We start from the raw sequence: 12,586 nt of genomic DNA, 5'->3' as shown, positions 1-12,586 counted from the left end.
CACCGCGCGTCACCGGTTGAGCCCCGCCCACTTTCTCACGCAATCAGTCTCAGGAGCTAGAGCCCCGCCCCCGATGGCCGGACCTGGCCCGCGATTGGCTCTTGCGGGCCGCGAGGCCCTCCCCCCGCCCCTTCCGTCATTGCCAAGATGGCGCTGGTCGCAGCCGCGGAGTTAGCGGTGGCTGGAGTCAGAGAAAGAGGCGGAGGCAGCAGCGGCCGCAAGGGGAGGGGGAGTCCCGTCTGACTGAGACAGAGGCAGGCCTGGGCGGGCGGGGGAGCTGCGCAGGGCGGAGCGCGGGGCCGGGGATGAGCTAAGCAGGCTCCGAGCTCCGCGGCATTCAGCCCCTCGTGTCCCGCGGCCGCTCGCGAGGGGACCGGGCACCGCGTTCCCAGCTCGACCCGCTGCTCGCTCGGGAGCCAGCAGTGAGGTGAGTGCGGGGGCGGCGACGCGGACAGCGGTGGCATGTGGAGCTGTCACAGCCCGGAGCGGTGACAGCCGAGGGTGCGGGAGCGGGGCCAGCCGGGCTCGGAGAGGTGGCGCGGGCGGCCGCGATCTCCGCCCGGGGGCTACTTGGAGCCCGCGGTCCTCCGCGGCTCGGTCCGCCCCGGGATGGCGCGGCGGTGCTGAGAGGAGCACTCGTGCCCCTGCCTCGGGAGCGTGGAGGGCTCCACTGTTTTCATGGGGATTTTCTATCCGGGGCTCTCGTTGTTGGGAGGTGGGGGTGGGGACGGGGGCGGTGAGAGGGGAGGTCCTGGGGCCGGGATTTTGACAACCCCGTTACGTAAGACGGAGGTGGCTTCCCGGAATCCCACCTGCTCGGTGTTTGGCACCGGCGGCTGCGGGAGCCTGGCGGGGCCCCGGAGGCCCGTTTCCTTCCCAGGGGTCTGCTTAGTCTCCCCCGACCGGCGTGAGCTGGATCTGCGTCCAAGTTCGCTAGTTTCCACCTTACCCCTCAGTCTTTTATTTTTATTTTTATTTTTTATGGGGCGGGGGGCAGGGGAGGGATTTGAAACGATTCCTGGTCGCCACCATTCCTTTTGAAGTTTCTCGCATTCTGGCGGGGAGGGGCGGGGGGAGGAGAAAAAATGAAAAAAAGCTTGTGACCTAAAACTGGGTCGCAGCGACAGCTTTTCATTATCGTGCTTTTAAATGACAGATGTGCTGCAAGATTTTTGTTATTGTCTCAGCGTGCTTTAATACAAACGCATGGTTACGCCTGGAGCCCTAGAGAAGGGTTTTTGTTTTTCAGGACAGTTATTTCTTGTTTGCAACAGCAGGACAGGCATCAGTCAACAGGCATGTATTTATTTAGGGAGAAAACGCGTGCCAGCCATCTAGAGACCCGTGAGGGCACAAATTGTATTACTCCGTTAATACGTTATTCTTGAAAATGTATAACACATGAATGAACATAGTAGACCAAACGTAAAGAAGCAGTTTGATAAGGTTGCAAGCTGTGGCTTGGTGTTTATAGTCTCTATTTTCTGATTGCCTACTCTCCTCTTGGTGGAAGGAGGCGGAGACACCTGTAAACAGCGTAGCCCAGGTTACACTAATCTATTGAAGTATATTTGAGATTACTGTACAAAGTAGTCTCTGGGAGACCTACCAGTAAGATTAGATAATAAGTAAGGACTATTGGGCAAATTATTCAGTTTATGTTTAGAGAATATGGTTCTGGGATTCAGTTTTTGAAATTTAAGTATACAGAATTTCTGAGCTATTTGAACCCTGTTTGAACTTAGAATGAAACAAAAGATTGTATTTGACTTGTTTTATAAGAACTTTCTTTGGAATTAAACATTTTAGGCAACTTTTACATCATTTTTACAATTTCCCTTTGAACTGCAGCTCTCAGTCGGCGTTCAGAATAGCATTTTTCATCATCGTTATATATACTATATGTTACATAATTTTATTTTTCTGAATGATTAAACATAGATCTATCTCATTGTGAAATTTTATAAGATTGTACTTGTTAGAGAAGTTAATTGATCTTGACACAAGCCCAATACTGGGAATAAATGAGTAAATTTTGGCCTGAGTTTTGAATTTATGTACACAAATTTACACTCTTGAAAATTAGTAAGCGATATAAATTTTTTGTTTGTGCAAGAGAGCCACAAAACTGATGTTGATTTGTTCTGAACTTTTCCATATGACTTACCACTGGCTTAAATAGTTATTGATTCTTAAGCTTCTGAAGCTGTTGGCCTATTTATGGCAACTTGAATAATATTTGAATTAATTAGGAGGCTATAAGAAGGAGGAGCTAGAGTATATGACATTACTTTATTCAAACAATAACAAATCATGACAGAATTTTAAATGAAAATTCATTTCTCATTAAGTGATATTAGTTACATTATCTTTTTTGTTTGCAGCTAATTTCTAAGCAGTCTACTTACTGTGGAAACCTGAATTTAAGCACTGATTCACACCAAGATTTTTTATATATTACAAATCTGTGCTTTTCCTGTTTAAATTGATGGTTTATTATTCTAAGTGGAAAACAAAAGTGGTTCTAGCAGGAAAATTGACTTGTTCTTGTTCTCTCTGATGTCAGAGACTTTGTGGGACTTTCTTTTTTCCCACCAGATGTGGAACAAGAGAATGATTCAGGAAAAGTTGACAAAAATGTCTTCCTTTCTTGTTTGTTTGGTTTTATAATGCCCTCCTAGATTATTGCTCAATAGAATCTGTGGGTTGGGGAGAAGTGAAGCACCACACACTTTATTACTGTATATCATAGTTACCACTTTGAATCCTAAAACAGTGGTATAGAATTTTATACATAAGAAAGTATTTTTTTATTGTTGTTAATCCTTACCCCAGGATATTTTTCTATTGATTTTTTTTTTAAGAGAGAGTGGAGGGGATGGGGAGAGACAAAGAGAGAGAAATATGATGTGAGAGAGCCACATTGATTGGTTGCCTCCCACACCTGCCCAGACCAGGCTGGGAATCTAGCCTGTAACCAAGGTATGATGTGCCCTTGACCGGAATCGAATCCCAGGACCCTTCAGTCTATGGGCCGATGCTCTATTCACTGAAGCAAACTGGGTAGGGCTACATAAGAAAGTATTATTTTCTATAGTGTGCTACTATAATAGTGAAAAATTAGCAACAGTCAAAATGCACTATAATAGGATAGTGAAATTAATAATAATTCATGTAATATATGGAGTTATTAAAAGTCATATATTACAAAATATTTACTGACATGCGAAAGTACAATTGTTGAGTGAAAAGTCAGTATAGAAGGAAATATATACACTGTTATTATTTATAACAAGTCATATAGTATGTGGCAAAATGAATGGCAGGTATACATAAAATATTAAAAGGTGTTGTCTCTGGATAAGATTATAGATAATTTTTATTTTAGTGCTTATACTTTTCTATGCTCTATCTTTTTTTTTTTTTTAAATATATTTTATTGATTTTTTACAGAGAGGAAGGGAGAGAGACAGAGAGCTAGAAACATCGATGAGAGAGAAACATCGATCAGCTGCCTCCTGCACATCTCCTACTGGGGATATGCCCGCAACCCAGGCACATGCCCCTGACCGGAATCGAACCTGGGACCCTTCAGCCCACAGGCCGACGCTCTATCCACTGAGCCAAACCGGTTTCGGCATATGCTCTATCTTTTGAATAATATTACTCTAATAACCATAAAAATGACATTAAAATATTTCCAAGGGTCATAAGAGAAAATCCTGAAAGTCCCATATAACCACTGCTCCAACAGAGAAACTATTTTATGATTCATATTAGCAAAAAAAACCCCTCAAAATATGGTGCTTATGCAATATACAATAATGGAAACAGCTCATAATTTAGGTGAAGGCATTCTCCTAGTTAGCAGCACCAACCTGGTAATAGTTTTAAGTATGTGGCTGCTGTTTGGGTCTTACACGCAGAATGTTCTATGTTGACAGTGCCACCTATTGATGGACTTCTTGACTTAGTCTTTTCTCATTGCCTCATCAGTCAGTAGTTAGCAGTTTTTGAATGTTTATGAGGTGCCAGGTACAGTTGACTCTTTTTTTTCCCTTTTTTTAAAATTTTGTTTTATTGCTTAAAGTATTACAAAGAGTATTACATATGTCTCCTTCCCCCCCCCCCCCTTGACATTCCCTGGGCCTCCCCTACCCCCAGTGTCTTATGTCCATTGGTTATGCTTATATGCATGCATACAAGTCCTTCGGTTGATCTCTTACCTCCCCTCCCCCAACCCTCCCCGGCCTTCCTGCTATAGTTTGACAGTCTGTTCGATGCTGTTCTGCCTCTGTATCTATTTTTGTTCATCAGTTTATAATGGTCTTTATTATCCATAAATGAGTGAGATCATGTGGTATTTTTCTTTCGTCAACTGGCTTATTTCACTTAGCATAATGCTTACAGTTGACTCTTAAACAACATGGGGGTTAGGGGCACAGATCCCCCATGCAGTAAAAAGTCTGCATATATCTTTTGACTCCCCAAACTTAACTACTAATAGCCTAATGTTGACCAATAACATAGTCAATTAACACATATTTTGCATGTTATATATATGATATAGTGTATCCTTACAATAAAGAAAAGAAAATGTTACTTAGAAAATCGTAAGGCAGCGAAAATACATTTACACTATGTATTGAAAAAAATCTGTGTGTAAATGGACCCGTACAGTTCACACCCGTGTTGTTCAAGGGTCAGCTGTATTTTGCCACTCGCTGAGGATACAAGGTGAATGAGACATGATTTCTGTTCTCAAACTGTGGTTGAGAACACTTTCTTCTTAGGCTAGCAGGCCATATGTGTACTCTGTTTCTTCTGTCTCACTGCTCAAGGCCTGGCACTTGAGGCAGCATCTTTCTCCTGGTGCTCATATATCCTCTTTTAACTTTCTTTATGGGAAAATATGATCTGAGTTCCAGACAACCAATTTATAAGTAGATTTTTGGGCTATTACTTGATTGTATGTTAAAGAATCTTATATTTACACTAGAGGCCCGGTGCACAAAAATTTGTGCACTCGGGGGGTGGGGGGGCGTCCCTCAGCCCCACCTGCGCCCATTTGCAGTCCAGGACCCCTTGGGGGATGTCCACCTGTCGACTTAGGCCCACTCCCTGGGGGATCAGGCCTAAGCTTGCAGTCACACATCCTTCTGGCAGTCAGGGAGCCCTCAGGGGATGTCTGACTAAAGTCTTAGGCCCCCAAGGGATCGGGTCTAAACTGTTAGTTGGACACTGTTAGTGCTGCCATGGAGGTGGGAGAGGCTCCTGCCACCACCTCTGCACTGGCCAGCCGAGTGGCAATCCCCATATAGAAGTGCACTGACCACCAGGGGGCAACTCCTGCATTGAGCGTCTGCCCCCTAGTGGCCAGTGCACATCATAGCAACTGGTCATTCTGCCGTTCAGTCAATTTGCATATTAGTCTTTTATTATTATTATATAGGATGTCCCTATTTCTCCCCCTTTGCCCCCTCTACCCAGCTCTTGCCCCCTACTTCTCTCTGGCCATCACCATACTGTTGTCTGTGTCCATGGGTTGTGTATATATTTTCTCTGGCTAATCCCTTCTTTAAATTCACTTCTTTAAATTTTTATTTTCAGATAAGTGCTTATAATTGCACTATTATATATTTTCTATTATATCATTTAGAATTAAAATATTTTTTAATTGAACCCTTGTAAATTTTAGCACAATTTAATAAATTATGCTAGAAGCAATTAGAGATTTTTCATGTAATGCAGATACATTTCAATTAATATTTTATTAATTTTTAATTTTTTAATATTTTAATTTGAAATAATCTCATACATGTTAAAAAACTATAAAATACTACAGCATATTATATGTACCCTTCACCCAATTTCTTAGGTGTTAATAATTTAAACATAACCATTATATAACTAACAAAATTTGGAATATATTTTTCTTATAATCTCTTTAATGTTACTTTGTTTTTGTTAATCCGATCACGGGCAGCAGGCAGGCAGCTTCTGGGGTTGCACACGGGGGCCTGGATGGTGGCTTGCGCTGGCGGTTCGCACTGTCCCACCCTTCCTGCAGTATGCAAATTAGCCGCCATCTTTGTTGGCAGTTAATTTGCATATCATGCTGATTAGCCAATGGGAGGTGTAGCAAAGGTACGGTCAATTACCATGTTTGTCTATTATTATATAGGATAGGCTGCATATATGTTCATTTGTGGATGTTATTGTTATTTGTAAAGTGTGTGACAATTTCTTAGTACCTTATTCTTGCATCCTCTTTTTAAAAAGCAAACAAATAGAAAGAACAGAGAAGAGACAAACTATCAAAAAAAAAAAAATGAGGTGGGCCCTGGCTGGTGTGACTTGATTGAGAATCATCCTGTGCACCAAAGGGTTGGGGGTGCATGCAGGAGGCAGCTGATCCATGTTTTTCTCTCTCTAAAAAGAAATAAAAACATTTTTAAAAAGGTAAGAAAGGAAAACAAGGTAGAAAGATATCAAAGGGCTTCTCCACCTCCCTCTGGTCCTGAGGGGTGATTGGGGCCAGCATCTGCCTGTCACACCCACTGCCAGTGACGGCCCTGCTCACACCCACTGCCGGTGCCCAATGGTGGCTCCAGTCACTTGGCGCCGTCAGTGGGTGCAAGCGGTGGCTGCCGGCCCCATTGCCCCTGAGGGCTTCTCCACCTTCCCCTGCTCCTGAGGGGCAATTGGGGCAGCAGCTGCTGCTCACACCCGCTGATAGCGCAAGCCCTGCTTGCACCCACTGCTGGCACCGGCCCCAATCGCTCCGCGCCATCAGCGGGCCACGTGGAGTGGGCTAGCGCCGTCAGCACGTGGGAGCAGGGCCTGCAGTAGCGGGGCTGCCGGCAGACGGGACCACGGGCTGCAGCAGGAGGGACCTGGTGGGGGCTTGGAGGATGGGCCAAGACCCACACCTGTGCCCACCACAGCCTTGTGGCCCACAGTTCCTTTCAAGGTGCATGAATTCATGCACTGGGCCCCTAGTGTCTTCATAAGATTGTTCTGAAGCTTAAAGTTGTTAATATAAATAAAGCATTTAGAACAGTTGCTGACACTTAGTAAATGTTCAATAAATTGCCTATTATAGCTACTGTTACCCTTGGAATGCTTTTTAAAAAATATTATATGTTTTTTAATTGGTTTTAGAGAGAGGAAGGGAGAGGGAGAGAGACAAACATCATTGATAAGAGAGAATCATCCATCATCTACCTGTTGCGGGCCCCCTACTGGGGACCAAGCCCACACTGAGGCATGTGCCTTGACCTGGAATTGAACTGTGACCTGGTTCATGGGTCGACGCTCAACCACTGAGCCACACTGGCCGGGTTGGAACATTGTGTTTTTTTAATCCTCATCTGAGGATGTGTTTATTGATTTTAAAGAGAAAGCTATGGGGAAAGGGGTGGGGGAGAGAAACATTGATGTGAGAGAGAAACATCAATCTGTTGCCTCCCGTACTTACCCCAATTGGGTATTGAACTTGAAACCTAGTTATGTGCCCTGACTGGGAATTGAACCTGCAACCTTTTTTGGTGCATGGGACCATGCTCCAATTAACTGAGCCACCTAGCCAGGGCACCCTAGAATGTTTTAATTTATGTATCTGTGTCTCCTGCCCACTAGTCTAGAATTAACAAATGAATAAACAAACCAACTACTGTGGGTTTTAAAATGAAAGATACAGTCCTAGCTTTTGAGACTACCATGGCAAGTTGACCATTAACCTTTCTCTGTAGTAGCACCAACATTTGGTGTTCTGTCACAAATTTGAAATTGGCATTCATGATAGCATTTCTTAGTTATTTAAATTTCAGCACAATTTTCTTATTATTAGCATTGTTTAAATTCTAGGAATGCCCTCTATTTTTAATCTTCGTATAGTCTGTACTATAGCATTTAACTAGCCTTTCCTATTTTGGATTAAGGTGTGAGGGTGATAACTCTATGAAGATTGTACTTTTTATTAATTTGAGAGATAAACTGAAGCATGTTATAGAGAAAGACTGAACAAGGGGGCAGAATGGGGAAATTGGAAAACTTACCAACTACTTCTGAGCCAAACCTGCACAGTACCACTTCACTGTGGTTCAAAATAAATTCTCAGAAAGGGGGGTTGGGAAGATGGTTGAAAAGGTGAAGGTATTAAGAAATACAAATTGATAATTATAAAATAGTCACAGGCGTGTAAAGTATAGCATAGGTAATGTAGTCAGTAATCCTATATAATAAAAGGCTAATATGCAAATTGTCCCCTCGACCAGGAGTTAAAGTGGGAGTTCAACCGGGAGTTCAACCAAGGGGTGGGGCTGGCCAGCCAACTGCCCATGGCCCCTCCCCCAGGTCAGCCCGGCCAGATCGGCCCCCTCACCCCAATCAGGGAGGGCTGGCCAGACCCCACCCATGCACGAATTCATCCACCAGGCCTCTAGTACTATAATAACTATGTATAGTGCCAGATGGGTACTAGACATTTTAGGGGGATTACTTTATAAATTATATAAATGCCTAACCACTATGCTGTACCCTTGAAACTAATCCTATCTAATAAAGAGGGAATATGCTAATTGACCCTCACACTGTTGCAAAGATGGCGGTGCCCACAGCCACAAGATGGTGGCGCTCAATCCCCTCAGCCCCGCCGGGGCTGCAGGCATGCGGCAAGGCTGGGCCTGCCCTTGCCGTGCTCCTGCCTCCGGAGTTCCCCAGCACCATCAGCCCCCCAGCCGACCAGGGTTGGCCCAAGGCGTAGGCAAGCCTTGGATGTTGGCTGCCCAGCTGCCCAGGGCTGGCCAAGGCTTGCGCTGCCAGCAGTGGCAGCAGCAGAGGTGTGATGGGGCATTGCCTTCCCCTGATCGCTGGGTTGCCTCCTGCCCCTGAGGGCTCCTGGACTGTGAGAGGGGGCAGGCCAGGCTGAGGGACCCTTCCACCCTCCAGTGCATGAATTTTCATGCATCGGGCCTCTAGTATAAAATACTATTGAATGTCAACTGTAATTGATAAATTAAAAAATAAACAAAAATAGTCATTAAAAAGTAAAAATAAATAAAATTCTCAGAGTATTGGACACTAATAATCAAACGTAATTTCAATAAACATAAGTCATTAAAATTATCAATCCCACTGCCTTCTTTCATTATTATAAACAGTTGAGACATGTTTACTTATAATCTTTTTTATAGCAATCACTTTAATTTTTCATAAACCTTTCTTTTTACCCTAAATTTAATGTCTTTCTCCTTTTTTTGAATACCAGAATTTGATAGAAATATCTTTTGTTTATTTTTATCTCTGAACTTGCTGTTACATTTCTAGATTTTCTCAGTCTTCCAAAATTTTGATTATCTGAAGCAAACTAGGCAGTTTTTCTTTCAAATGGAAGTTTGCCTTGATTTGAACAAAGGAGCTGTGCAGTTACTGATATTCATCCTTCAATATGGATATGAAAATTACTAAAGAAACTTTTTTATAGTTTGAGTTGAAAAAGGGAACTTCTTACTAACAAACTATAAAAATACAATAGAAAACCTAATATGTCAGTCTTATTTTAGAAGCTAATGTCATGTAATGACTTCTCTTGGGAAATGCATCCTTTTTTATAGGTCACTGTCTTCCACCGCTGAGTATTTTAGTTGAAGACTCTTTGAAGTGGCTTGTTTTTAAGATAAATGGTGTAGATGGATGGGAAAAACTGTAATGATCTTTAGGCTTGTCTGGTAGGACTGGCTATTATTACCAGAAAAAAACACATCCCCAGTTACTTTTTGGTCAAAATTGTAGTAAGTAGTAGTATTTTTATTTTAAAAAAAAATTTGCTCTAATAAGCTCTAAAAGATTCTCTATTCCTTGTAATCCCTCACTTGTTTCTGAACTTTGAAATAGAATTTTAATCATACTGACTCACACTATGCTGAAATTGGATTTATAGGATGTTGTTTGAACCTGTTAGGGTGGTAAGTATTTTTCATTTTCTTATGCTGAAGAATGCCTGAACATACCAATGTAATAGCCTTTTTTTTTTTAACAATCCCCCCCCCCCATGATTAACTGACCTTTTGCTATTCCTGCATGACCTTTTCTTTTTTGAGGTTTTAAAATCAAATTTCTTTGGTTTGTAAGTGCTAAAAACCACATTCAAACTAATTTTTAAAAAGGGGGGAGGGATTAATGTTAATGGCAAGGATACTGGGGATTTTACAGTACCTAAAGATAGAAGTGCAGCCAAGCTTCATGAGGGGGAGGAGAACCAAGAACTGGAAACTCATCAGTAACACAGGAAGTTATTTTCTCACCACCCTGGGGCAGCATGGTCTCTCTGCTTCTCCCTGTTTGCCCACTTCATTTTTCTTTCTCTACATGTTGTCTTTTACCACTGTGCATGGCTGAACAAATTCTCTACCTCTTAAATTCATATATTTACTCATGGTTCTATGATCACATTTAAACCCCTGGGAGAAAATTCAATTTGAGACAAGTGTCTATGTCTGGTCCCATCAGCTATGGTTGATGAAATTAAGGTCTTATAGAGCATTTCAGGTCCCATTTTTATGGTAGGGGAGTGAATGCAGGGCATACAACTCTCAGAGGGAGAGGTATGTACCCAAATAAATATCCTAAAAGGTGGTGATTACAAAGGAATACTGAATAATATGGAATGAAATTAAGGTGTTGGTTTTTTTTAAATAAAAAGAGACCACTCATTGTCTTTTATATAGTAGTAAAGAACTTAAATTATTTCATCCCTGATCCATAGGTGATTATTGTGAGAGCTGTAAAAAGATCTCCCCATTTCAAATAAAAACCAATGGAGCTGATTTTTTAGCTTCTGCATACAGAATTTGAAGTTTGAGCCATGCTGTTTTATGAACACAAATAACTTTATGTTTAATATAATTATTAATACATCATGTACTTTTCTATTCAGGAAGCATTTACTGACTGCTGTCATTTACTATGCTAGGAACTGTGCTAAAACAGGTATTTACAGAGATGGAAATGTAGCATTGCCTACTTTCAAAGGATTCCTAATCTAGTTTCAAAGAGTGCACATTCACAGAAACAAGTATAGTATTGGTGTTATAATATAAATCTGTATGGGATACTCTTAAAGCATAAGAAGAGAGAATGACATTCTGTCCTGGGGAAAGAGGTTAGGGAAGGCTTCAAAGAGCAGGTCTCAAATATTGCACAGAGTGGCCATTTGAACAGGGACATTGTTACAGAACTGAATTTGCAAAGGTGGTGTGAAGTTTGCTATGACTGAAGTAAATTTTTACACCATTTAATTTAACGAAATTGAAATGAAAACTTATTTTTCATAACTGTCCTTCACATGTTAGTGAACACTACTTTTTTTAAAGGTGAGTTGTAGATTTTAGTTTACTAAAATAATTTTGTTCTATAACTTTTTAAAAAATGTATGTTTTTCTTGATTTTTAGAGAGGAAGGGAGAGGGATAGAGAGATAGAAACATCCATGAGAGAGAAACATCATTGATCGGCCACCTCCTGCATGCCCCCCACTGGGGATTGAGCCTGCCACCTGGGCATGTGCCATGACCGAGAATCAAACCAGTGACTCTTAGTTCATCAGTCTACACTCAACCACTGAGCAGCACTGGCAGGGCTGGTTCTATAACTTTGATATCACTTTCAAGAATGAGATGTCACTGATCATTTGCTTTCAGTTCCCTTTATCACATTTTTCAAATAGTGGTTGGTTGGTTGTTAGTTTACTTATATGGTGATTTTTTCCTATTCAAGCATAGAGCTTATAATACTTACAGTCTTGGCCAGGTAGCTCGTTGTTTAGAGTGTTGCCCTGATACACGAAGGTTGTGGGTTTGATCCCCAGTCAGAACCCATACAAGAAGCAACCAGTGAAGGAATAAATGAATGAAACAACAAATCTCTCTCTCTCTCCCAAATCAGTAAATTAAAAAACACATATGAAGATCCACATTTTTATAAAAGTAAGCAATGAAAACCATACATAGTGTAAACCTAATGTAATATTAATAGACAAACTCTAAAAATGATCTATGTCAATACTGAAATCTTTTAATTTTAGATGAAAGAGCATACACACATACACACACTATTTTGTAAAATATTTTATATCAGTTTTTTTTTCTCCTGTAGAATGATACCTTTCTTTAAGCAAAACTAGTGTAAGCAGTTGGCAGAATGCTTTGTGCTTCACTACTCTCAGTTGATTAACACCTTCTCTTTTCAATTCCTTTATTCACTCAGTCATGATTCCTATACCACCCCCATTACAAATAACCAACCAACCAAATGAAAAAAACTCCCCCAAACCCAGAGCTCCATAGTTGACTGTTTTGAGAAGTGACTGAGGTAGGTGAGGAAAGAAAAGGGAGGCAGTTTTGTGGCTGCAGCAGTGGTGGTGGTGGGTAGCTATGTTTCAAGCATGAGGCTCATTTTCATATAGCAAGCTCAGAAATACCACCATTGTCACCATTCACAAATTGTGATTGTTTTCTCATCCCCTTCAAATCTATTAGTCTGCTTTTCATCCTTCAAATATGCTTTTGATATACTGTGTAGGAAAG

General features: G+C 41.6%; 1 protein-coding gene across 4 annotated transcripts in view; it reads left to right on the top strand.

The window, feature by feature from the left end:
* Positions 1 to 299: 299 nt before the first annotated feature.
* Positions 300 to 12,586, top strand: part of DENND4A (DENN domain containing 4A) — a 106,724-nt gene continuing 94,437 nt past the window's right edge. For 2 of the 4 annotated variants that reach the window (XM_036305207.1, XM_036305110.1), the window contains exon 1: positions 313 to 427. The gene's annotated coding sequence lies outside the window, so the exon portion shown is untranslated. Of the gene's footprint in view, positions 428 to 12,586 lie in introns of all 4 variants that reach the window. The other 2 variants (XM_036305249.1, XM_036305188.1) reach the window with 2 other exon arrangements.

Source organism: Myotis myotis, unplaced genomic scaffold, assembly GCF_014108235.1.
Source record: "Myotis myotis isolate mMyoMyo1 unplaced genomic scaffold, mMyoMyo1.p scaffold_m19_p_1, whole genome shotgun sequence".
NCBI lineage: Eukaryota > Metazoa > Chordata > Mammalia > Chiroptera > Vespertilionidae > Myotis > Myotis myotis.
This window is presented reverse-complemented; position numbering and strand designations above follow the sequence as displayed.